Source organism: Camelina sativa, chromosome 4 (genome assembly GCF_030686135.1).
Source record: "Camelina sativa cultivar CO46 ecotype springtype chromosome 4, ASM3068613v1".
Taxonomy (NCBI): Eukaryota; Viridiplantae; Streptophyta; class Magnoliopsida; order Brassicales; family Brassicaceae; genus Camelina; species Camelina sativa.
Genome location: NC_141883.1, coordinates 7,560,209 through 7,584,039, shown reverse-complemented (window position 1 = coordinate 7,584,039; position 23,831 = coordinate 7,560,209). Strand labels below are relative to the sequence as shown.

Below are 23,831 nucleotides of genomic sequence, written 5' to 3'. Positions count from 1 at the left end.
CAACAAATTCAAAGTTATGAAGGTTACAAATCTATGAAAATCTAGGGAAAAAATAAGAGATGATGCAATAAAGTAAACGAAGCTAAAAATGGCAAAAACTAGGTTATGAGGTGTCTACATGGTCTCCAGGGTCTCTCTTTTCGGCCACAAGTGCCAGTACACATATATATAGTAAAGAGAGAGAAGCTCTAGTTAGCTAGAGGACAAAACAGAGAGGCGGCGGTCAGCTCGACCATGTGCTCGGTCGAGTGCATGGTCGAGTGGTTGGTCCGTCACTCAGCTCGAGTCTTCGATCTGGGATGATATCCGTTCAGTAAAATCGGGATAACTCTTGCACTACACCTCTGATTGCCTTTAAACCACCGGCATTAGAACGTTATCTCAATTTCCCAAGGATGCGGAACCTGAATCGCAACGGAAGATCTTCATTTGGATCGATCTTTGAGGAGCTCGTGATGAATCCGACCGAGTACTCGACCATGTGCCTGCTCGAATGCTGTGGTCGAGTTGCCTTGCGAATCCACTTCCTGATACTTTCAGTCCTCTTGTTTAGCTCCAGAAATAACACCAAGTCCTTCCTTACCCTTTTAGAGCTCCATAACACCTAATAATACTCCAAATGCACAAATGTATGCAATTCATGCTTCTAAACATCCTAAGTGTATATTTGGACATAAATGGCTATAAAACATAAGGAATCATTTCTATATGATGCAAAACATGAACTAAACAAGGCCTTAAATATGGTAAAATATAGTAACATCATTGGTCGATATACACTATGATCTTCAAACCCAAAAAGTAACTCCTGAAATTTTCGAATGCAAACACAACTGCTAGGAGTTCCTTCTCTGTGGTAGCATACCTTCCTTGAGTCTCGTCCAAGGTGCGACTTGCATAGTAGATGACATGAAGCTTCTTGTCAATAAGCTGTCCCAGAATTGCCCCAACTGTGAAGTCTGAAGCATCACACATAATCTCAAACGGATGATCCCAATTCGGAGCTTGTACTATGGGTGCCAAAACCAAGGCCTCCTTGATCTTGCTGAAAGCTTCTAGACATGCTGCATCAAATTCGAACTCAACCTCCTTGCACAACAACCTGGTTAATGGTCTTGCAATTTTTGAGAAGTCCTTGATGAATCTCCTGTAAAACCCAGCATGTCCCAGAAAGTTTCTGATGTCCTTCACTGTCTTAGGTGGTTGAAGCTGAACATGACCTCAATCTTAGATTTGTCAACCTCAATTCCTTTCTCAGAAATCTTGTGTCCCAGAACGATCCTTTCTTCTTCCATGAAGTGGCATTTCTCCCAGTTCAGCACCAGGTTCATCTCCTCACATCGCGTCAATACCCTGCACAGATTTAACAAACAAGAGGAGAAAGTGGAACCATATACAGAGAAGTCGTCCATAAACACTTCCACTGACTCCTCAATCAAGTCCGAGAAAATCGATGTCATGCACCTTTGAAAGGCGGCAGGAGCATTGCACAAACCAAATGGCATGCGTCTGTAGGCAAAAGTGCCATAAGGACAAGTAAATGTTGTCTTTTCCTGATCATTTGGGTGGATAGGGATTTGGAAGAATCCACTATACCCATCAAGAAAACAATAATAAGGATAACTAGCTAGTCTTTCCAACATTTGATTAATGAAAGGAAGAGGAAAATGATATTTCCTAGATTCAACATTCATCTTCCTATAATCAATGCACATCCTATGTCCTGTGATGGTCCTAGTTGGGATTAGCTCATTTTTTTTTCATTTTTGATGACAGTGATTCCTCCCTTTTTAGGTACACAGTGCACTGGAGATACCCACATACTATCAGAGATAGGATAGATAACTCCAGCATCAAGTAGTTTTAGGATTTTTTTCTTAACTACCTCTTTTAGATTAGGGTTCGATCTTCTTTGGGGTTCAATAGTAGCATAGGATTCATTTTCAAGATTGATTCTATGGGTGCAAAGACTAGGTGAGATTCCCTTGATATCATCTGAAAAATAACCTATGGCTCTTCTATACTTCTTAAGCTCAGTTACAAGCATCCCCAATTCATCATCACTCAACCTAGAATTCACTATAACAGGATAAGTAGAATTAGTTCCCAGAAAAACGTACCTGAGTCCGGAAGGGAGAGTTTTGAGTTCTACCTTCGGAGCTTTCAGTTCCGACCAGTCATCAGCATGGGAGTCAGGAGCGGTCACAGTTGAGTGGGAGAGGTGCGGTTCGAGTCGGGTCTTGACGTCGGTTGAGTGGGAGATCTCACGTTCTGAAGTTTCTGCCTCAACTGCACATACCTCCTCTGCGCCAGAGAACTGCTTGAAATCCTCTTGTCCATCTGTTTCTCTGTGGGAGTCTAGCAGATTCTTGTAACAAGTGGTCTTCTCATGCAGGAACCCTTCTTCTCCATCCTTGGTTAGAGCAGTTTTGAGATGATCATCCTCAGCTAGTTCCTCCAACAACTCATCAGCCAACTTATCCATCTCTTCAATGTAGAAGATTTGTCCTCCTATTGTTGGCTTCTTCTAAGTATCCTTGATGTCAAACTTCATAATGAAGTCGTCGCCCAGATTGAGATCAATCTTGCCATTTCTGACATCAATGATGGCTTCAGCAGTCGCCAGGAACGGTCTTCCTAAGATCTGAGGATCTTACGGTTCTTCATCCATCTCCAGAACCACAAAGTCGGTTGGCACTTCCACGTCTCTGATCCTGACAGGTAAGTCCTCTAAACTACCATGTGGAAGTCTCACTGATCTATCTGCAAGGATGAGGGAGATGTCGCAACCCTTAAACTTGTGAAACCCAACCTCTTAGCCACAAAGAATGGCATCAGATTAACTGAAGCGCCAAGATCACATAGGCACCTATCAAAAGAGATAGGTCCAATGGAGCAGGGTAGAGTGAATGATCGAGGGTCTTTGAGCTTCTTGGGTACAACCTTCTTTTGGATGATTGCACTGCACTCAAGACTTAGTACCACCATGCCTTGAACTTCTTTTGATCTCTCTATCACCAAGTCCTTGAGGAATTTCTGGTAGTGAGGAACAAGTGCGAATGCATCAACCAATGACATTCTCAACTCAATCTCCTTGACTTGTTTTTTGAACAAGGCTTTGTACTTCTCAGTAAGCTGCTTCTTGAACCTCACTGGAAATGGTAGAGGAGGCTTGTACAACAGAGGGATGAATCTCACAGGTTTGTCATCAGGAACAGCAGGTTCCTTAACAGCTTCAGGTTCGGACTGCTTCACTGACTCGATTGGATCTTTGACTGCTTCAACTGTGTTCTCCATCTGAGCGTCATCCTGACCAAAATCCTCCCCATCTAAATCCTCACTGTCCTCAGTGATGTCTGGTGCTCCTTGCCTTGGAGGCAATGTTTTCCCACTTCTCAGCGTAATTGCGTTTGCAAACTCCTTGGGATTTTGAACAGCCTTCCCTGGGAATTGGCCAGGCTTTGGTGCAGAGGGAGCCTGAAAACCCTGCTGGAACTGTTGTTTAGGAACGAATCCCAGATCGTAAGGCACATAAGGTTTTTGTTGACCTTGTTGTTGTTGTTGAAGCGGGTACACCTGATCTTGTGGACTGGCAACGTTGTTACTTCGGTAAGACAAATTGGGGGTTGCCTTGTATTGGTTGTAACCTTTGTTGTACCCACCCTGATTCTGCACATAGCTGGTCTCCTCAGTCTGCTCACCCTCTGAAACTTGGAAATGGTCATCCTCATATACGAAGTGGACGCCTCTCTGCTGGCTTAGCAAGATATGGTCAAGCTTCTCATTGACATTCTTTAGGTCTTTCTTGTACTTCTCTTCAATCCCAACGTCGCCGCGAACTATGCGGTCATAATCCTCATTGTAGTTGCCGTCAGACTGGGCGAGATTCTCAACCAGTTGCCATCCTTCATCAACGTCTTTGTTCAGGAAATTACCGTTAGAAGCAGTGTCAAGCAGCATACATATCTTTAATAGTACACGACGGTAGAGAGTGCTTAGCAGTGACTCGTTGCTGAAACCGTGGTGTGAACACTGGCTGTGGTAACCCTTGAAACGCTCCCAGGCTTCACATAATGATTCTGAGCTCTTCTGAGTAAAGCTAGAAATCTCATTCCTGAGACGTGCTCTTCTGGAGTTGGAGAAGAACTTGGCCAAGAATGCTTTCTTGCAACCATCCCAGGTGGTGATTGATCCCTTGGGAAGGTTTTTCTCCCATTGATGAGCTTTGTCTCCAAGGGAGAATGGGAAGAGGCGCAACTTGTAACCATCCTCACTCACGCCATTGATCTTGGTGAGACTGCACAGACGATCGAACTCGTCCAAGTGGTCGAGTGGATCCTCCATAGGCAACCCATGAAACTTGTTTCCTTGGATCATGGAGATCAGACCACTCTTGATTTCAAAGTTGTTGTTCTGCACGGCGGGAGGGACGATTCCAGCATGCTGAGTATGAGTGTTCGGTGCATACCCCAGCACCAATGTTTCGCGGTCCTGGATGTGGTCCATTCGGTTGTTCCATTGTGATGGGTGTGGGATGATAAGTGAGTTGACGAGCTTGTCGTGGTCTTTGTAACCGATTGATATCGTCGATAGCAGGAAGGAGGTTCAGATGTCCTCTTGATCTGGTGTGCATGCAAAGTTGCAATCAACAGGTTCCTGAGATGCAAAACAAACAAGCAGACAACCAAAACAAGTCAGTACTCAGAATGATAAGTGTAATAGAACTTAATCTTGCAAAACTTGAAATCTTAAATGTAGCCAAACGAATCCCAAATGGCAACGGCGCCAAATTGATACTAGATTTTTTGTGTCTATCCTAGCAGGTTCAATTAACCTTATGCAGTTGTAATACTTAAGGTGTCAATCCAGTTGGGGAACTTTACTAAGAATTAAGATGCAATCAAGAAACCACAAGTCAAGCCAATTCAAAGAGAGTGCTTGTCTAACAGTCCTAGAATGATGACAATACAAAACGGAAATGAGTCACAGAACTAGAAACGAGAATGCATGACAAGAAGCGAAAATGAATAAAAACATAAACGAGTCTAAGCATGAACTAAAAAGCAAGAAACGAAACAGTCTCAGGAATGTAATAAAAATCAGAGAGAAAGAGGTCCTAAGGATGGGAGTAATTGATGTCGGTGGAGTATCCTAGTCTATAGAGTATTTAACATGCCACAAGCAAACCATCCCTAAACAATGAACATCACTTCTTAGCTAATCCAATCTCTTGACAGAAGCTACTCAAACTCAACCACTTCCCAACCTAGCTCTCGCTAGAGAAACATGATCAAGCATGGCATGAAAAACAAGTTCATTCACGTCAACAAACATCCTAGACAACTATTCTCTTAGGCTAGGAACGTAAGTCTCTGGCACTAGTTGGTCATTCATTTCATTGAACACCTTTTGGATGCGGAAATGTCTAAAACCTAGTTCCAATTGATCAGAGAGAAACTAGTATTTCTAACTCTAGTCCAGAAGGGAATCATACAATCAAAGCTTAAACACTCTACATCCTAAGATCCTCCAACTAATCTATCCCATCCTCAAGAACTACCACACTACTCAGATCCGAAAATCATCATCAAGGATGCAAACATAAAAAACATTGAAACAAGCATTATTAGGTAGATAAAAATAAGATGAACGGCTTTGTAGAAGGAATCCAATGCAAAAACTGAATAATCTCAAAGATATCGGAATACAAAGTTTCAGAACGTATTTGGTGGCTAGGTTAACCTTAAGGAAAAGAAAACAATAGGAGATAAAAGATAAGATGTCCCAGCCAAGACTTAACAAAATGTATATATAGTAGTCCAACATGGAAAGCCCTAAAACTTAAAACGACAAGGTAAAACGTCGGTTCGGTAATCTCCTGAAGCGTGTGAAACCAAACGTTTTTCTTCCTGACATGTGCGATCGAGTCCGTGTGCGTCGAATGGAATGCAATGTCATCATGGCTCAGACGGACGGTTGGGGAGCATGGCTCGGACGGACGCTTGGGAGCATGGCTCGTACGGATGCTGGGGAGCATGGCTCGGACGGACGCTGGGGAGCATGGCTTGGATGGACGCTGGGGAGCATGGCTCGGACGGACGCTGGGGAGCATGGCTTGGACGGATGCGCTTCCAACGTCTCCTCAATACTTGAAATACTCCGAAATGCACAATGTATGCAAGGATGATGCAAGAACTACCTAGACATGCAAAGTGTATAGAAAAGACTTAGAAAATGATGTAAAACAATCAGTTATCCTAGCTAAATACATGATAAATATATGCTGAGGAGAGACAAAATATAGACATATCAGGCTGGCTCTGAATACTACAAAAGTTTATTTTTTAAAAAATACCACAACCACATAAATCTAAATTTTAAGTATGCAGAAAGGTTTAGGTTGAAAATTTAGAGATTCAGGGTATAATTTATATTGGATATGGTTTAGTGTTTAGAATTTAAGGTTTAATTTTAAATACAAAAAGTCTAGTTTAATTTTGTGGCATTTAAAAAAAACTGTTTTAATGGTATTTGTTGGACAATAAAATTAAAAATGATATTTTCGGAAAAACCTTATTTTTGCGGTATTTACGAGAATTGGCTAGTAAAAAATAATATGTATATCTCAATAACTCGTAATATAACATTTTGTCATCGCTATCAAGTAAGTTTCATTAATACTATATCAAATTGAAGTTATTCATACAAATACTTCAAATCCTCCTTTTAAAATTTTCAGATATAGTATAAGTAATCGTAAAAAAACTTAGAAGATATATATGCTGGATATATTGCAGACAGCAGATTATTATTTAAATTCATGAGAAATATTCTAGAATAGCATCATTTTAGGTTTTTCTTCCAAAATTAGCACACATATTCAAATGTTCCAAAAATAGCATCATTATTATTTATCTTAAATAATAAAATTAATTATAATTTTTACTTAACAATTTTAAGAACTTTAGTGAAGGTTTCGGTGATACTTGCGTTGAAGCTTCCGGCGAAGCTTCCATCGACGCTTCTTCTTCGTGTATCAATTCCGGTCTCAGATTTTGAGATTCTCTATTTGATTTTTATGGCTTTTAATTGAGGAATCAGACAATTTTGTTGTGAATTTGTTTGTGATTCTATGGTTGGTGCGTATGTGTTGCCGAAGTAGGGTTTAAAGGTTTTGGTAATCTCTTTATTGGCTTTGTTGATGTAGTTCTTGGATGTGGTGAGATTCATTCTAGGTCTGGGATCAAGGATCTTTGGAATTTAGTTGGTAGATCTCTGAATTAGCTAACGAACTCTTCGTCTTCTTTGTTGTTAAGCAGAAATGGTTTGAGTTCTATCTCGATTGTTTTTGATTTGATCACTGATTTTGAGAATGGTGATTTATTCTCTAAAAGAGGTGAAGAAAGCTTGGAACTTGAGGAGTTTGTAGTGGTTTTGTTTTTGGATGAGCTTGATTTGGACAGATCTGCTGATTTATTGATCAAAGAATTAACGGTGGAATTTATGGGTTTTGTTCCGGAATTGAGCTTCTTGAGCTCGGAGCCGGACTTAGTCGTGTTAGAAAAAGATTTGGTGGAGTTAAGTTTGTGAGACTTACCCATGGAGGTCTTGGCAAGTTTAGTTTGGTTCTTGCTAGAAGAAGAAGAGATGGGTTTAATGAGATTGGTTTGATTCATGTTAGTGCCAGATGTTGATGATGAAACAAAACCAGTACGCTTATTCTTCTTAGGAGGAGGAGGAAAATTAGTTTCACCATATATCATCACCACCTGGCCATTTTTTTTTGTTTTTAATCCTTTTTTACTTTTTTTCATGAAAGTCTTCCTGAATTAAAGAAGTTTTTCATGAAATATTATAGAATCTTTCCTAAAACATTCTACTTAACAAACATATAGACTAATATTATTGAATCATTCCTGAATATAATTGAATCCTTCATTACTTGTATACAATCATTATGAGATTTATTCAAAACCACTTTAAAGATGTAATCCTCATATAATATTTTGAGAAATGATTTTCATGAAGGTCATCATCCTAAATGAATCTTTCCTAAATTTTTAAAACAGAGTGTTTTTACTTAGTTGTTCTATCATACTCAGAAAGGGCATGAAAAATCATCCCAACATCAACAACAATAGACCCAAAACACCCAATCATATCCAACAATAATTTAGTAGCAAACTAACACCAACATACAACAAAGGAAGAAAAGCCCATGAAGCCAAAAAATCTTTAGTGTTATGTGATTATCTATCCTTCCCAAAGTTCATCATATAATCTAAACGTTTTTATGAAAGTCATCTTGAAATTCAAAAAAATCTTTCATGAACTTCGTGGAATTCTTCCTGAATTAAAGAAAACATGTAACAAACTCAAACACAGTTACCTCAATAACTATTAACTTGTCAAATAGAAATCTTTGACATTCTTATAGTGCATAAACATCAAACGAGTACCAAAACAATATAAAAAAGTTTCACAACCATCATAGATGTCTAACAACAGATATAGATGATAGGTGAACCACACTCTTTCATTGATTTCACCATGACTACAGAATCTTCCAAGTCTTTGGTATGCAAGCATGTTTCACGGGACTTCTCCAAAATGTTGATGTTGAAATTAAGAACATTTGGTGCTGCATTTTGGATGTGATGTTGGATGTAGTAAAACCCCATCTCAGCTAAGCTTTCATTTATCTCCGCAAAACCATCAACAGTAGATAACTCTTGCATTTTGTCAAAAAAATAGACAAAATTCCCAAATATTTTAGTGTGTCTTAAGTAGCAAAGCAAAAATAGCATGCATGATTAACTCAGAACAATTAAAAAAGAATATGCAAACAAACACTTGATATACAACGAAATCAAGCTATTGAGTTTACTTATTTTTATTGTGTCTAGATAATGTATCAAAGTAGTAGATGTTTGGGAAGCTTAAAAAAAATTTGATATAAATTAAGATTCACAAGCAATCCAAGAGAAGCAATGTTAACTAACAAAGGAGAGTATTAAATGGACAAACCAAGGACTAACTAATCAAAGCATAGTCTATATCTATGCTTATGAAGGTCGTCCTAAAGTTCAGATAAGCTATCCTGAATTTCATATATATCTTTTACTCGTTAAATCCAATGAACATAGAAAATGTGGAAGAGAAGCTTATCGGTTTGGAAATTGAGAGATCCAAATCATAGATCATCCAATCTATTGAAAATCCGAAACTTTCTGAAAATTAGGATGGGAAGTTAATCACAACATAGGTTTCAATCGGACAAAGCAATGAGACTTACGAATCGAGCTTCACATCCAAAATCTAAAATATCGATCTTACCATGTGTTTAAAATCTGAGACTGAAAAAGAAATACAGCGAGAGAAGCATCGGTGGCGGAAATCGACATCATTCCGATTTTATTCGCTGCATCATTCCTGAAAATCAAAGCTTTCCCTCTCTCTCCTCGCTTCTTCCGCATATGTACCCTATGTTGCTCTGTCTCCTTCTCCTCCTCTGAAACTCTTGAATTAAACTGAAGGTTTTTAGGTTTTTGCATAGACAGTGACTGCTGCGTTTTCTCTTACTTTAAACTCATACTTTAAAGGTTTAATTTGGTAAAAAAGTTAGACGTTTTTAGAGTTTTGTTTTTGCATTTATTGACTTTTTCTCGTTCCCAATATACACAATCGAGAGAAACCCTAATCGAGCACGCTCACCAAAAGAAAAACCTAATCTGATTGATGGAGATCAGACAGATAAAGAGTGACACAGATTTGCTCACGGAGGATCTATGGGAGATGATACTCGCGAGATTGCCACTAAAGAGCATCATCACCGCTCCCAAACTCGTTTGCAAGCTATGGAAATCAATCATTGAGTCTCGTTGTTTCCGCGACCTTTTCCAATCTCTGCACCAAAACTCTCATCCTTCCTCATGGTCGCTCATGTGTAGAGGTTGTGAGACAGAGATCATGTCTCACTACGGATCAGACAACTGGAATCTTAAACGTTCTCTCGGTTCTTACATCTCGTCTTTCCTAACCGACAAGTTCGAGAACTATAATGAAGCTAGAGTCGTGTCTTACACGGAAGTTGGATTGATTTTGATTCATCGAGTGTCAAATCAATCTTTCTACGTTGCTAATCCTGTTTCAAGGCAATGCGTCGAGATCCTTCCTCTAGCCTCACAAAAGGATGAACGTTTCTGGTATAGATTCTAAAAGTTTCTTATTAACTTAAGAATGAGTTATACATATATATATATATATAGTACAAGGAAAGTCTAGGGTTTTAATAATATTTACAAGAAGATCCCTAAGTTATATTGTTATGTAGTTATCTCCTATACGCCCCCTCAAGATGAAGGGAGCTTGATCACACCAATCTTGAGACAGGCTTCCTGAAACCGTGCACGTGATAGAGGTTTGGTGAGAGTGTCAGCCAATTGGTCATGAGTAGAAACATGTGAAACACGAAATTGGTTGGATTGTATTTGTGCACGGACGAAATGGTAGTCAAGGGCAATGTGTTTCATGCGGGAATGAAGCACCGGATTCACACAGAGATATGTAGCTCCAACATTATCACTATAGATGACAGGAGCAGATGGGAGGTTCAAGCGTAAGTCAGAGTACAGAGAACACAACCACCGAAGTTCTGCAGCACTGTTAGCAACTGCTCTATATTCAGCTTCAGTTGAAGAACAGGCAACACCAAACTGCTTTTTAGAGGACCAAGAGATAGGATTGCGACCAAGGTAGATAACATAGCCATTGGTGGAGATATAATCATCAGTATCACCCGCCCAATCCGCATCAGAAAAGCCATGGAGCTTAACATGAGACGTCGAGAAACAATGGAGAGAGTTAGGAGAGGAGGCATGAAGATAAATACCATGAGTCGTAGTGCCGGCAAGGTAGCGAAGAACTCGTTTGGCGGCTTGGCAATGATCATTTGTCGGGCGATGCATAAATTGAGAGAGGCAACTGACAGCGTAGGAGATATCAGGGCGAGTGAACGAAAGGTACTGAAGACTGCCCACAACTGACCGGTATTTAGAGGCATCATCAAGGGGAGCACCACTTGTGAGTGTAAGTTTCGGTGATGTAGGTAACGGTGTAGAGACAGGCTTGGCGTTTCCAGATGGCAAAATCTGGATTTGGAACGGATGTGGTCCCAGTTGTTGTCGTGAGAGGAGGAGGAGCGGTGGATCCATCGAGGTATCCAGCAAGTTTATAACCATCAACCAAAGCGTGGATCTGAAGACTCCATATCAAGTAGTTTGTGTCATTGAGTTTGGCGACATTGCTAGTGTTGATGATGAAGAGAGGAGCGGATCCAGTCGTGATGACTTCGCCTGATGATGGAGAGACGTTATCAGAGGATGACATGATGACGGCGGTCGTGTGTGTTTAGGAAAATTTTAGGGTTATTTTGATCGTTGGCTCTGATACCATATAGAGTCTGAATGTTTCTTATTAACTTAAGAATGAGTTATACATATATATATATATATATATATATATATATATATATATATATATATATATATATATATATATATAGTACAAGGAAAGTCTAGGGTTTTAATAATATTTACAAGAAGATCCCTAAGTTATATTGTTATGTAGTTATCTCCTATATCTTGATTTTGGGAATAGCCACAAGAGTTGAGAGTGGCGTCGTTTTAGGTTACAAAGTTGTTCTGTTAAAACCTAACTTCAGTTTTCTCATATATTCATCTGAGACAGGTTTGTGGAGTCTCGCCAGTGCAAAGTTTCCTTTCACTTATATCTCTCAGGAGTTTAACAATCCCATTAGCTTGAATGGAAGTCTTCACTGGCTTGCTCATGGTTCGGACTATCAAGATTTCGTTGTATCAGTCGATTTCTACGCTATTGAAACGGGCTCTCATCGATGCCGTGCTACGCCATTTCCTGATTTAGATAAAGTTCCCAAGTTCAGAAGATCTTGTACAACTTCTCAAGGTTTTCTCATGTATATGAACATATACTCCGTAACAAAAGATGATGGAAATCTAGAGGATAAGTTATGTATATGGAAGCTAGAGAGCTGACAGTGGCGGCTAGTAGTATCGGACGTCTCTTTGGATTTTATGAAGACCAGTTTCGATTATATTCCGTTGGGAATAAACCCTTTTGATGCTAAAACAGTATACTTTTGGAGTAGCCAATGTTTGTTATCTGTTAACTTACATAATGGAGACTTTGTGGTCCACAATGCGATGGAACGTAGCAGCGACGGTCGCATTCTGAATTCGGTTGGTTGCCCGAGAGATATGAAACACATTTTAGAATCGCACTTTGCCTTGTTCGTCCTCCCACAGTGGATGCATCCGTTCCCGATCACGGTGAGGAGAGTTTAGCTATAATATTTGTAAGACTTTATTTTTTCCTTATTTTTGCTCATTATACTGTTAGTTCCTTATGCAAGAGGAAGAAGTTGTAGGTTAATGCTTAGTTTTCTTTTGACTTTTTTCCTTACGGCATTTTGCAGATATGATTGCTTGATAATTTTAAAAGATAGGTACCCTCTTCCGAGTCCGATAATAACATATTTACTGTACTTGCAAAACTGAACACCGTAATGTTGTGTTTGCTACTAATCTAATAACTTATTAGAACTGAGGTTGATCAAAAGTGTTTTCTTTGGTATAGCTTCTAAATCAGTATGTTTATACGTAATCTAATACCTCAATGTGTTTTTCAAATTACGTCGCTTAAAAATGCTTGACAAGAGACGGTATTATGTTATGTTGTAGCTTAGCTATTGTTCAGCTTTCTAATTCAGACCAGTGTACTCATGAATGAGAAATTTAAGTATAATATTGTATACAAATGGTTTGTGTTAAACTGATAAGTACTGCATGTTGTTATCGTTGTTGTATTAAGTGCAACTAGGTTGTTCAATTGTAACAAAAACAACTTAACTATACTTAGATAAATAATAGGGTATGTCTAACAAACAAAAAATAACATGACTTTACCATTCAGTTTTCCGATGTTAATGTAACTTACGTACAGAGAAAGTATCTTAATCTACGCAATCAAACAATGAGAAATAATGAGGATCGAAATCAGATCACCTCGTGAATCTCTAACAAAAGTTGTTTTATACAATAAGGAAAGTAAAGAGTTTTGGTCGTTTAGTATGTGAAGATGAATGTAAAAACAATACAACAACTTTATTAGACCAATTATAAAATACATACGGGATAGAGAGTGGTACATATCAACCATAATCCTCTTGGATGGTCAACGTTACAAAGTAAAACGAACAATGGGCTGTAAACCCAATTATTAAAAACATAGAAATATGGAAATTGACTCTTGAACAACAAACAACGATCTTTAAAGTTTAACCGTGATGATATTTTCCAGAACCGTTGATCTTTTCCATGACGTAATATTTCGCCTCAACGATCAGTGTGCTATGCTTAGCCACAGTATCACCAACCTCCTTGATTTTTTCTGTTAGTTTATCTGATCTTTTCCCGATGAACTCCAGGGCTTTTTTCGTTTTCGCCTCATCATCCTCACTAACTTCATCAACAGCTATCGAAATAGTCGAGATTTTTGTTTAAAGCTCGTCGACTAGCTCAGATACGGTCTTCAACGACTCTTCGTTGATTTCCGTACCCTTCTCCACCGACTCTGCTACACCTCCCTCTTTGTTCCCATCTTCCTCCTGTTTCTTCAGACCCTTCATCTTTCTCTCCAAGAAAACGCTGACGCCTACCCATCCCAACGCAAGCACTGGTACTAGTAGAACCGCAAAGGGCGCAGCCACACCCACTGCTACAGCCATGACAGATATTGATGCGACGGCAGCAAGAGCAAACGCAGCGCCGAATAACGCATTCGAAAGTATACTCGCTTTATGTGCAGCACTATGTTCCTCGGCTATCTTTGTTTTAGCAACACACAGTTCCGACAGAAGGGATTCCTGCTGGTTTTTGATCAGCTCGAACTGAGTTGTGAGCAATTGGCCATCAAAGGGATCTTTCATGGCCTTAAACTTCATCAGCTCCTTCACGGTTTCTTCATACTTCTTTCCACCTACATCCTTTACTTCTGACTCTTTCTCAAACTCTGCCATGGCCTCTCGAATGTAGAGTTGGCCCAGTTCTGCTTTGTCCACGCACTCCATTACATTATCGAAAATCTTTAAAGTCTTCATGGTATTGTCAAAATAGGCTTGGACCAAAGATCTTAGAGCTTTGCTCTCCCATACATCGTCTTTGCTTTCAAGAATGAAGTTTGATACATCTTGGCTAACTTGAAGCAGGCGCTGGGAGACATTCTTGTGTGCTTCGTGTCCATCGGTAAGCGAGTCTATCGCTTTGACGGTTTTCTGCTGAAGCGAAGCATCAAAGGATTTGAGGTCTGGGTGGTCTTCACAAGCGGATTTGTACGCACTCAAGTGTACTGAGCATTTCAACATCGTTTCTTCCGATAAAGCCATTGATGATATTACTGAAAGCAAAAAAAAATCAAGAGAAGTTCGGGAGATTTAGGGCAGAGTTTTGCATACAGCGCGAGGGAAGTTAGCATCCACTCTCCGTTTACAATACAAAAAAAAAAAAAATGCAAAATATAGTTTATACATGCATGTTTTTTCTTGTTCTATAAAAATACATTTTTCAGCTTTTAATGCCTTCTTCTTAACTAAAGTTAATAAATCGTAAACTTTAACGAGCACCTATGTTGAAAAATAATTGGATCTGAAATTATATTACCTAATTTTGTAGAAATAGTTAAAAAAAATTATAATATATTTAGTTATGAAATATAATTTTGTAAAAGTATATAGATGTTTAAATTTTACTAACACACATCATTCTGGATTAAAATTTAATATTGATTCCTAAAAGTACAGAGAGAAAAAGAAAAATTATTGGGGGTGAACCACTTTTATTCACCCCCTCTTAATCAACCAATCAAAATACAACAAAACGCCATGTCATATCATATTTATAAAATAAATCAAAATTAAAATAAAAAGACAAAACAAATTAAGAAAACAAATTATGTAGATTTTTTAATAAGGAAATTATGTCGGTTTGGGTTTATAAAAGAATGATTTGAGTGTAAATTTTACAATTAAACAAAATTATATGTCGGTTTGGATGTACAAAAGAGTGATTAGGGTTTAGATTTTACAATTAAACGAATTATATGTCGGTTTGGGTTTACAGAATAGTGGTTAGGATTTAGATTTTATAATTAAAAGAAAGTATATGTCATTTTGGGTTTACAAAAGAGTGATTAGGGTTTAGGGTTTAGATTTTAGAGTTAAAGAAAATTGGTTTGGGTTTATAAAAGAGTGGTTAGGGTTTAGATTTCAATTAAACAAAATTATATTTCAATTTGAGTTTATAAAAGAGTGGTTAGGGTTTAAATTACACAATTAAACAAAATTATATGTCAGTCTCAGTTTATAAAAAGGTAATTTGGATTTAGATGTTATAATTAAAAACTATAATGTTTAATTTATATAATGTTTAAAATTAATAAATTTAAAATTGAATAATATACAGATTTTGTTTCTTTAATTAATAATTTGTTTCTTAAGAGGGGGTGAACTCAAGAATTTTCTAGAGAAAAATAGTGTTACTTGTAAAAATATGAAAAAGAAAAATATAATAATAAATAGAAAGTACAACAACACAAGAAAATAATTAATTAATAATATAACAGTATATAGTTCTATCTATGTATTAAAAAATGTTCCAAGTCGACTAGATTTTCAGAAGTGAATGTATTGTGCAAAATCTAATTATACTTCAAAGCAAGGAAGTACGTAAAACAGAGCTCGAATTGAAGGGGGAGGAAGTTACCAGAAATTGAATCAAAATCGCTCAATACAGGAGGAGATGGAGCTTATTGGACCAATATATTATATGTTTGAAGTTTGAATGATTTGTTCGTTTGGTCATCTACATGAGTAGGTTGAGTGACGAGGATTTAATATATCATAATAAAAATCTGGAAAATGATTTTTATTTCCACACGACTAATAAAAAAACACATCATGATTGGTTGTGTAATTCGAAGATTTTTGTTTTACAAAACCAAATTCTGATATTGTAATCTAGAGTCTAAAGGATCCAATTATACAATATATGTTAGAACGGAAAAATATCATTTAAACCATGAACTTTCAAATTGTAACCATTTAAATCATGAATTTTGTTGTAATCCATTTAAAACATCAATTTTTATTGACTAAGTCTTTTAAACATTAAGTTTTGTTGACCAAGCCAAAAACACATGACGTTAAATCCGATAACCGAGCAACTAACAAATGTTACTTTTCCTTTAACCACTCTCGTTATGACAAAACGATGAAAATTTTAATTCGAAAAAATGTCATTTAAACTATGAACTTTTAAACTGACACCATTTAAACCATAAACTTTCAAATTTATGTCATTTAAAACATGAAATTTGTTGAAGGCCATTTAAAATATCAATTTTCATTGAATGAGATTTTTTAGACATTAAGTTTCGTTGACTAGGCTAAACTCGCATGACATTAATTAGGCTAACAAAACAAGTGATATGATGTTTTTAGCGTATTTCGTCTTTCATTTAGTACTCAGTTTTGTTCATTTTGTCGTGTCTTTGTGATTTTTTGTTTGTGTATTGAGGTTTTTCTCCAGGTATTAGGATGTCACACTGGAGTTTGAAAGATTGATCACCTTATAGTTTCGTAGAATTAATCACTTTATTTAAGATTCTAGGTTTTTGATGTGTTATTTTACCGCATCTTTGTTGTCCTTTTGCTTGTGACCATAATGATGTTTTTTGTGCTTTTGATCTTGATCCTTGTATTTACCCTTGTGATCGACTGAAGTAAGACATGTTAGCAAACTTAATAGTTTGACTTGATGTCTAAAAAAACTTAGTCCGTGAAAGTTGATGTTTTAAATGGCCTACAACAAAGTTCATGGTTTAAATGACCTATATTTGAAAGTTCATTGTTTAAATGGGTTCAATTTAAAAGTTCATGGTTTAAATGATATTTTTCTTAAACTAAAATTTTTTATTAAAACAACGTCGTTTTGTCACTAACGGAGAGTGTTAACAACAGAGTAACGTCTGTTAGTTGTTTGGTTATCGGATTTAACGTCATGTCTTTTTTAGCTTGGACAATGAAACTTAATGTTTAAAATAACTAGTCAATGAAAGTTGATGTTTTAAATGGCCTACAACAAAGTTCATGGTTTAAATGACCACAATTTGAAAGTTCATGTTCTAAATGACATTTCAGAGTTCATGTTTTTAAAGTTGATGTTTCAAATTGTCTGAGTTCATGTTTTAAAAGTTGATGTTTCAAATTGTCTGAGTTCATCTTTAAATGGCCACTTGGCTAAACGATAAAATGACAAGTTGATTACATGGAAATAGGCTGAAGATGGTTTTAGAAGAATGTTAATATTCTTCGAGAGGGCTATGTCAAAATCAATTGGCAGTGAGTGGAGAAGCATTAACCTTTTATATATTACTCAAGTCCCTTCACTTGTATCTGATGTGAGATCTTTTCTCCACACGCCCCCTCGAGATAATAGCTCTTCTAGCTATTAATCTCGGCATAATCCATCAGGCCCCCTTGAGATAATGTTCTATTTTTTTTTCAGCTATCTCAATGGAATTGAGCCTTTCTTTGGACCATCAATTAATAGGGTGATTGGACCTCTTTTCGGGCTAGATTAATTAACGGGCCAACATGTGTTGGCTCTGATACCATGTTACACAAGGAACATCCTACATTGGTAAGGAGTGACTTAGCGGTTTTAATCCGGTTGAACCTCTTATCATTTCGGGCGGTATTTGGAGGAAGGGAACTTACATCCCTTGAAGAACAAGAAGCTCATGATCTTTGAATAGGTAATATATTGGGTTCCACCAAGCGAAATAGAAGGTACATGCGTTTTTCACATGTCTTGCATTGAAAATGTGGCTTCTATTTTGCATACTCCCATGATCGTTGATGAATGTTATGATTTGCTACATGAAACCCAACAACTAGATATTTTAAGAGAAGTAAAACTTGCTAGGGGATTACCATGAAATATGTTTTGATATTGAATATCAATGTGCTTTGAATGCTCATAATCTCAAGTTTAATTTTTCAATGCCTAAAATATCTAGTTCTCTTCTTGAAGAATCTTATCTAGGAGTTGTGCTTGATATTGATAAAATTTTGTATGAGACTGAAAATCCTGAGGTTGATTTTTTAGATGAGAATATTGTGATGTATGAGATTTTTTTTTGGTCGGAAATAGGAGACAGTGTCTCCTATAATTTATTCAAAAGAGAAAAAGAATAACACTCGAATGTTTCGTGGGTACACAGTCCCATTTACATCCGCCAACAAATCCAAATGAACATCATCAGGACAAACATAAAAAAAAAAACCAAGCGCTATAGAGAAGACATAGTTAGCTAATCTATTTGCAAGACGATTAGCTTACCTATACACGTGAGAAATACGGACTATCCAGTCCCTTAAGATAAAGCCATAGCACAAGCATACTAGGAACGACAGCGGATGAGAGTCACTAATCCCTGTCACATAGGTCGCCTTCCACTCCCAAGCCATATAGAACCCATAATAAATCCCATAGCTCAGCCAACGGTGCTGAGCATATGCCAATATTAAAGGGAAATACTCGACACTAGTCTCCATTACTATCTCTTAAGACTCCCCCAGTTGTAGCCAACCCTGAGTTACCTCTAGAGGCACCATCCGTGTTAACTTTCACCCACCCCACACTCGGTTTAGTCCATGAGATCATACTCTCCACCCTACCAGCACCCTTGCTAACCGCATAAGTATGTACAATAGCCTGAAAAACCTCCTTCCCAAGCAGCTTAATAAACTACACCATATCACGATATTTACCAAACACACCAAGAACATTCCCACATCGCCACTTCCAACCCCACCATACAGCCAAAGCAAAGATCATGGACCATGGGCAGTCCCAAAAAACCTAACTATCCCCCAAATTATCATACAACCACTCAATTAAAGTCTTGTGAAAAACAGCCCTCTCTTTCGTCGGGGTACAATCCTCTCCCATACTCCAGACATCGCAGGACTGTCCCTAAGACATGATAATTGTTTCCTCACCACCCTTACACAATTTAAAATTCCATTATCGACGTGTCTCTCCATGTTAGTCATAATAACCTGATGCATACTCAGCCAAAGGAACACTTTCACTCTTTCCGGAGCAATAACCTTCCATACTCGACCAAAAAACGTACCCATATTCCGTCTTGGTGTAAAGTCCCTTGTCATAAACAAATACACAGACCGAACCGTAAAACTCCCATCCTAATTCCAACCCTAGGAAAATCTGTCCTTAGCCCCAATTACATTATCCAACATATATGCAGCAAGCCTTAATCGGATATCTGCAGGGACATAAGGAAAAATATGATCCAGTAACCAACCAAACTCATTCCTCCAAACATCACAAACACGCAACATGTCAAACCATACTGGGAAAGGGGACACCACACACTCACTTAAAGGAGTATTTAATAACCACCTATATGTCCAAAAGTGAGTAGTTTTACCATTACCAATAATCCAACATAGTCCTGGAATGACCATCTCTCTCAAACCCATGATAACACTCCTCCATGTAGAGGACCAAGTGCTCTTGAGAACATTCCAAGAAGAATCATGAATCGATTTGACCTTATACTTACTTCGTAACACATTCTCCCAAAGTGCATTAGTGTCATTCAGCAACCTCCATCCAATCTTAGCTAGAAGCACCACATTCATAACCGTTTCTGAGTGAATCCCCAGACCTCCATCATGTTTGGGTAAACAAGCCTTTTCCCAAGCCAACAAATGCTGCTTCTTCTTCTCAAGACTACTTCCCCACAGAAAAGAGCGTGAAATTTTATCAAGTGCATCCAGAATCGCTTTTGGTAAAGCAATAGTACTCACAGTATGCACCGGAATCGGTGAGAGCACAACTTTGGTCAAAATCAACCTACCAGCCAAGCTCAAAACTTGTCCTTTCCATCCTGACAATCTTGCTAACACTCGTTTCATATTTTCTCCAATGGTTGTCTTATTGATCCTCTTTTGCAATACAGGGATCCCTAAGTACTTCTCCAACTCTCGAGTTGAACTAATCCCACTCTCTTGGCTGATCAACCTCTCCAAGTCACGATGCACATTATCAGAAAAAAATATTTTTGATTTTTCTAAACTCACTTACTGTTCAGATGCATTGCAAAACTTCTCCAACACTCTTTGAAATGGAGAAGGTCATTAGGAAAGCAGACATGAGAGAGCTTCAGACCTCCACGAGATAATCTAATATGTTTCCACTCTCCCTCATCAATGGCTCTATTAATCTAGTTGCACAACCGTTCTATACAAAGCACAAACAAATATGAAGAGAGAGGATCGCCTTGTCGAAGTCCTCTCAATGGTTTAAATGATTCTCTTTTCTCTCCATTCCACAATACTCTCACTAAAATACTAGTCATACATTGTATGATCCACTCGACCCATACATCAAGAAGTTTAACTGCTTTAAAGATATCCTTCAAGAAATCCCATTTGATGCGGTCTTATGCTTTCTTCAAATCAAGTTTCAACAACATTCATTTTTTCCTGTCTTTTTTTGTGACGCATTGAATGCACCGTTTTTTGTACCACCATTATCATTTATGAAATTAACGGGGATGAAGTTGATTATTTTGTTTTAACCTTGTTTAAACCTGAAATTGACTTTATTTTTTCTCTACTAACCGACACAATGCATTGATCTCAGTTATTTATTGCCAAATTTTCTAATTATTATTTTTAATGAAAGAATTAGTAATCAACAAAAATCTTGAAACCATAGTGGGACCGTATAAAAATTTGTATTGATCAACCATATAATTTTACACAGACATGTATATAAAATGTGTCATGTAAACATATAATACTGTAGACATATACTATCTTGAAAACTTTATTTTCTTTTGTGTGTATCTTCAAAACTTCTAAAGTGGGGGTCCTTCAGAAGATTATAAATCCTTTCAGCAATGACCAGAGAAGTGTGCCTAAACACAGTAATCATAGATTTTTGTAGTTAGTCTTCTTGCATCCTATACAATAAATGCTTTACACCAGATGACACTTTAAGCATACATATATATCTAAACTATGCTGAAAGAACACACACACAATGAAAAAAAAAAAAAAAAAAAAACTCTAGTTAAAGTAAGGAGCTTGATTGTCATGCCATTTATAAGGCGATAAGAATGTACATTGGATTTTGGGAGCTAGAGCAATCTTGAACAGAGAGTGTTGAAGAGTTTCTCTTCTCCTTACAGATCAACAGTGAGAAGCAAAGGATTATCATATTAGATGTATGAGATCAAATAAATAAACAGACCTTAACAAGAAATTTTTTGAAGTACTTCACTACTTTACTGTTCCATGCCAATTGCTTAGTGCTAGGAATTACTACTAATAAAAAGGGCATTTTGAGGCTCCTAAACCAAGCCACATCAGCTTCTGAAAAAACACTCTTTCAACACGCCACATCAGCAAGCTATGCTCAACATGAAACGGAGTTCCCAAACCAGCTAATCGATTTTTAAAAATTACAATGGTTCCTCAACAATCGGAAAAACTGAATTGCTTCTTCTTCGAGTTTCTGTAACGGAGAAAGTTATTTACTGATTTATAGGTTGTTAGACAGAACGCAATATGTCACCTATAAGCCCTTATTTTTAATGGCCTTGTGGGTATAATTCCATATATGAAAAACTTTTGAAATAGAGAGGAAACGTCAGTAAAGAGATGCCTCTGTGTCGATCGATCGGAATATGAATAATCATCTTTTTTCCTTTCCTTCGCCTGATCTGCACTCCCCTTCCCTCCATTGAGTATCCTTTATAGTTTTTTCTATGTTTGTTTTGTTTCTGTGGTATTGGGTATGCTTTGTAATTTGTAGATTAGTTTGTAATTTGGTATAAAATCTTAACATTAAAACCAAAAAAAAATAAAAGAGATGGCTCCGCAAGACTTCCTCTGTGTGCAAAGATAAGTTTGCGCAAGAGCGGCTCCACCTTGGTCTTCGACTTGCCAGAGAAAGGAAGCCAAGAGATTGATAGAAGTAAATTCGAGAAACATTGAGATGTTCACGGCCTCAGATCTCCAACCATAAAGACAATCTCTCAAGAACAGGCACATGAACTCATAGAAAACTTTCTGAAAGTTTTATCTCTTTTGCAGAAGATAAAAACGACTAACCAAAGCTAGAGCGTCGGGTTTTCAAACCTAAAACACAACAAAACGTGCGTTTAGCTTAAGTCGGTCTGCTTTGGAAAATGTTGACCACTCGAGAAATATCCCAAAAATGGAACATGGGTGCTTACAATAATATATAGTTCTAAATTTTAAAATTTAATTGAAATGCTTCCTGACGACATCTCGGAGTTCTGAGACCTAGTGATAGATAAAAGCAAGGTTGTAAAAAGAGAAAATGAGCTAGAGTTGAAGAAAGACAAAAAGTACCAGAAATTGGATCAGAATACTAGAGGAGATAGAGTAAATGTCTTCACCTGTATGGATTAATGTCGTCACCTACTTATAGAATAGAATGCTTGATGTATTCATTGTAAGGGTTTACAATATTTATAGTGTGTACAACCTAGGTTAAGTTTTAACTAATTTCATCTAGGTCCTTATTACAACTATCACTTACACTACTCACCTATATGAGCAAAATTATTAAACTTACGATCATTTTGATAAAATTTGCTTAGAAGATCAACTATCGGGCCAGCATGTTTAAAACTTTTTGAAAATAAAAAGCATTGTTTTAACGAAGTTTTTTATAGAATAAAATATTATTAATTTCTCTCTTTTTTAATTCTATATTGTTTAAATTTATGATATCCCAAAAGATTTAATTCTTTATTGTTCAAATTCATCAACTCACAAAATTTTATGATCTATTGTGATTTTAAAAGTATATTTCTTAGGTACTTATTTATCATTACTAATCTATCGATTGACACTTTCTTTGTCAAAACTTTATAACAACGAACATCAGGTTCTTCTCAGCAATATTGACCGATGGAGAAAACCAGCTATTTTGGTGTCTAGCAACACCAAGTGATGTTGAACGTCACAATCTCATCTGCTTTAGTCTAAATGCTCCATTATGCTCTAGTTTGTGTCTAATAATTCATGAACCTACAAAGATTAAAAAAGACACTAAAACACAACCAAAAAACTCTAATAGTACAAATAATATCATGATTAAAAATCATAAAAACCATCATATATGTCTAACAAGTTATAACTCTATGTGGATTCATATGAATCTCTAACAAAAGTTGGTTTATATGGAAAGTGATGTGTTTTGGTCGTTTAATTTGTGAAGATGAATGTTGATATGTCTATATTTTGTCTCTTCCTAGCATGTATTTTTCATGCATTTAGCTAGAATAACTCATTGTTTACATCATTTTTTTAGTCTTTTCTATACACTTTGCATGTCTAGGTAGTTCTTGCATCATCCTTGCATACATTGTGCATTTTGGAATATTTCAGGTATCTAGGAGACGTCGAGAATGCATCGTTCGAGCCACTCTCCAACTTGTCGTTCGAGCTACTCTCCAACCTGTCGTTCGAGCCACTCTCCAACCGTCGTTCGAGCCACCCCGTTCGAGCCGTTCCACTCGACTCGGATTTAGCTTTCGACGTCTTCATCAAAGTTGTAAATAATTGAGTCATATTTCCAATGCCATTTATTTCAAGCCAATCATAG

General features: G+C 37.2%; 1 non-coding gene and 2 pseudogenes across 1 annotated transcript; 2 read left to right on the top strand and 1 right to left on the bottom strand.

The window, feature by feature from the left end:
- Nucleotides 1–4,015: 4,015 nt before the first annotated feature.
- LOC147945564 (small nucleolar RNA R71) lies at nucleotides 4,016–4,122 on the top strand. Its single transcript, XR_015597854.1, has one exon. It is a non-coding gene; the product is annotated as a small nucleolar RNA R71 (small nucleolar RNA).
- Nucleotides 4,123–9,738: 5,616 nt separating this feature from the next.
- On the top strand, nucleotides 9,739–12,383 carry LOC104783668 (F-box protein At3g28330-like; annotated as a pseudogene).
- Nucleotides 12,384–13,341: 958 nt separating this feature from the next.
- LOC104715087 (UPF0496 protein At3g28270 pseudogene) lies at nucleotides 13,342–14,489 on the bottom strand (annotated as a pseudogene).
- Nucleotides 14,490–23,831: the final 9,342 nt, after the last annotated feature.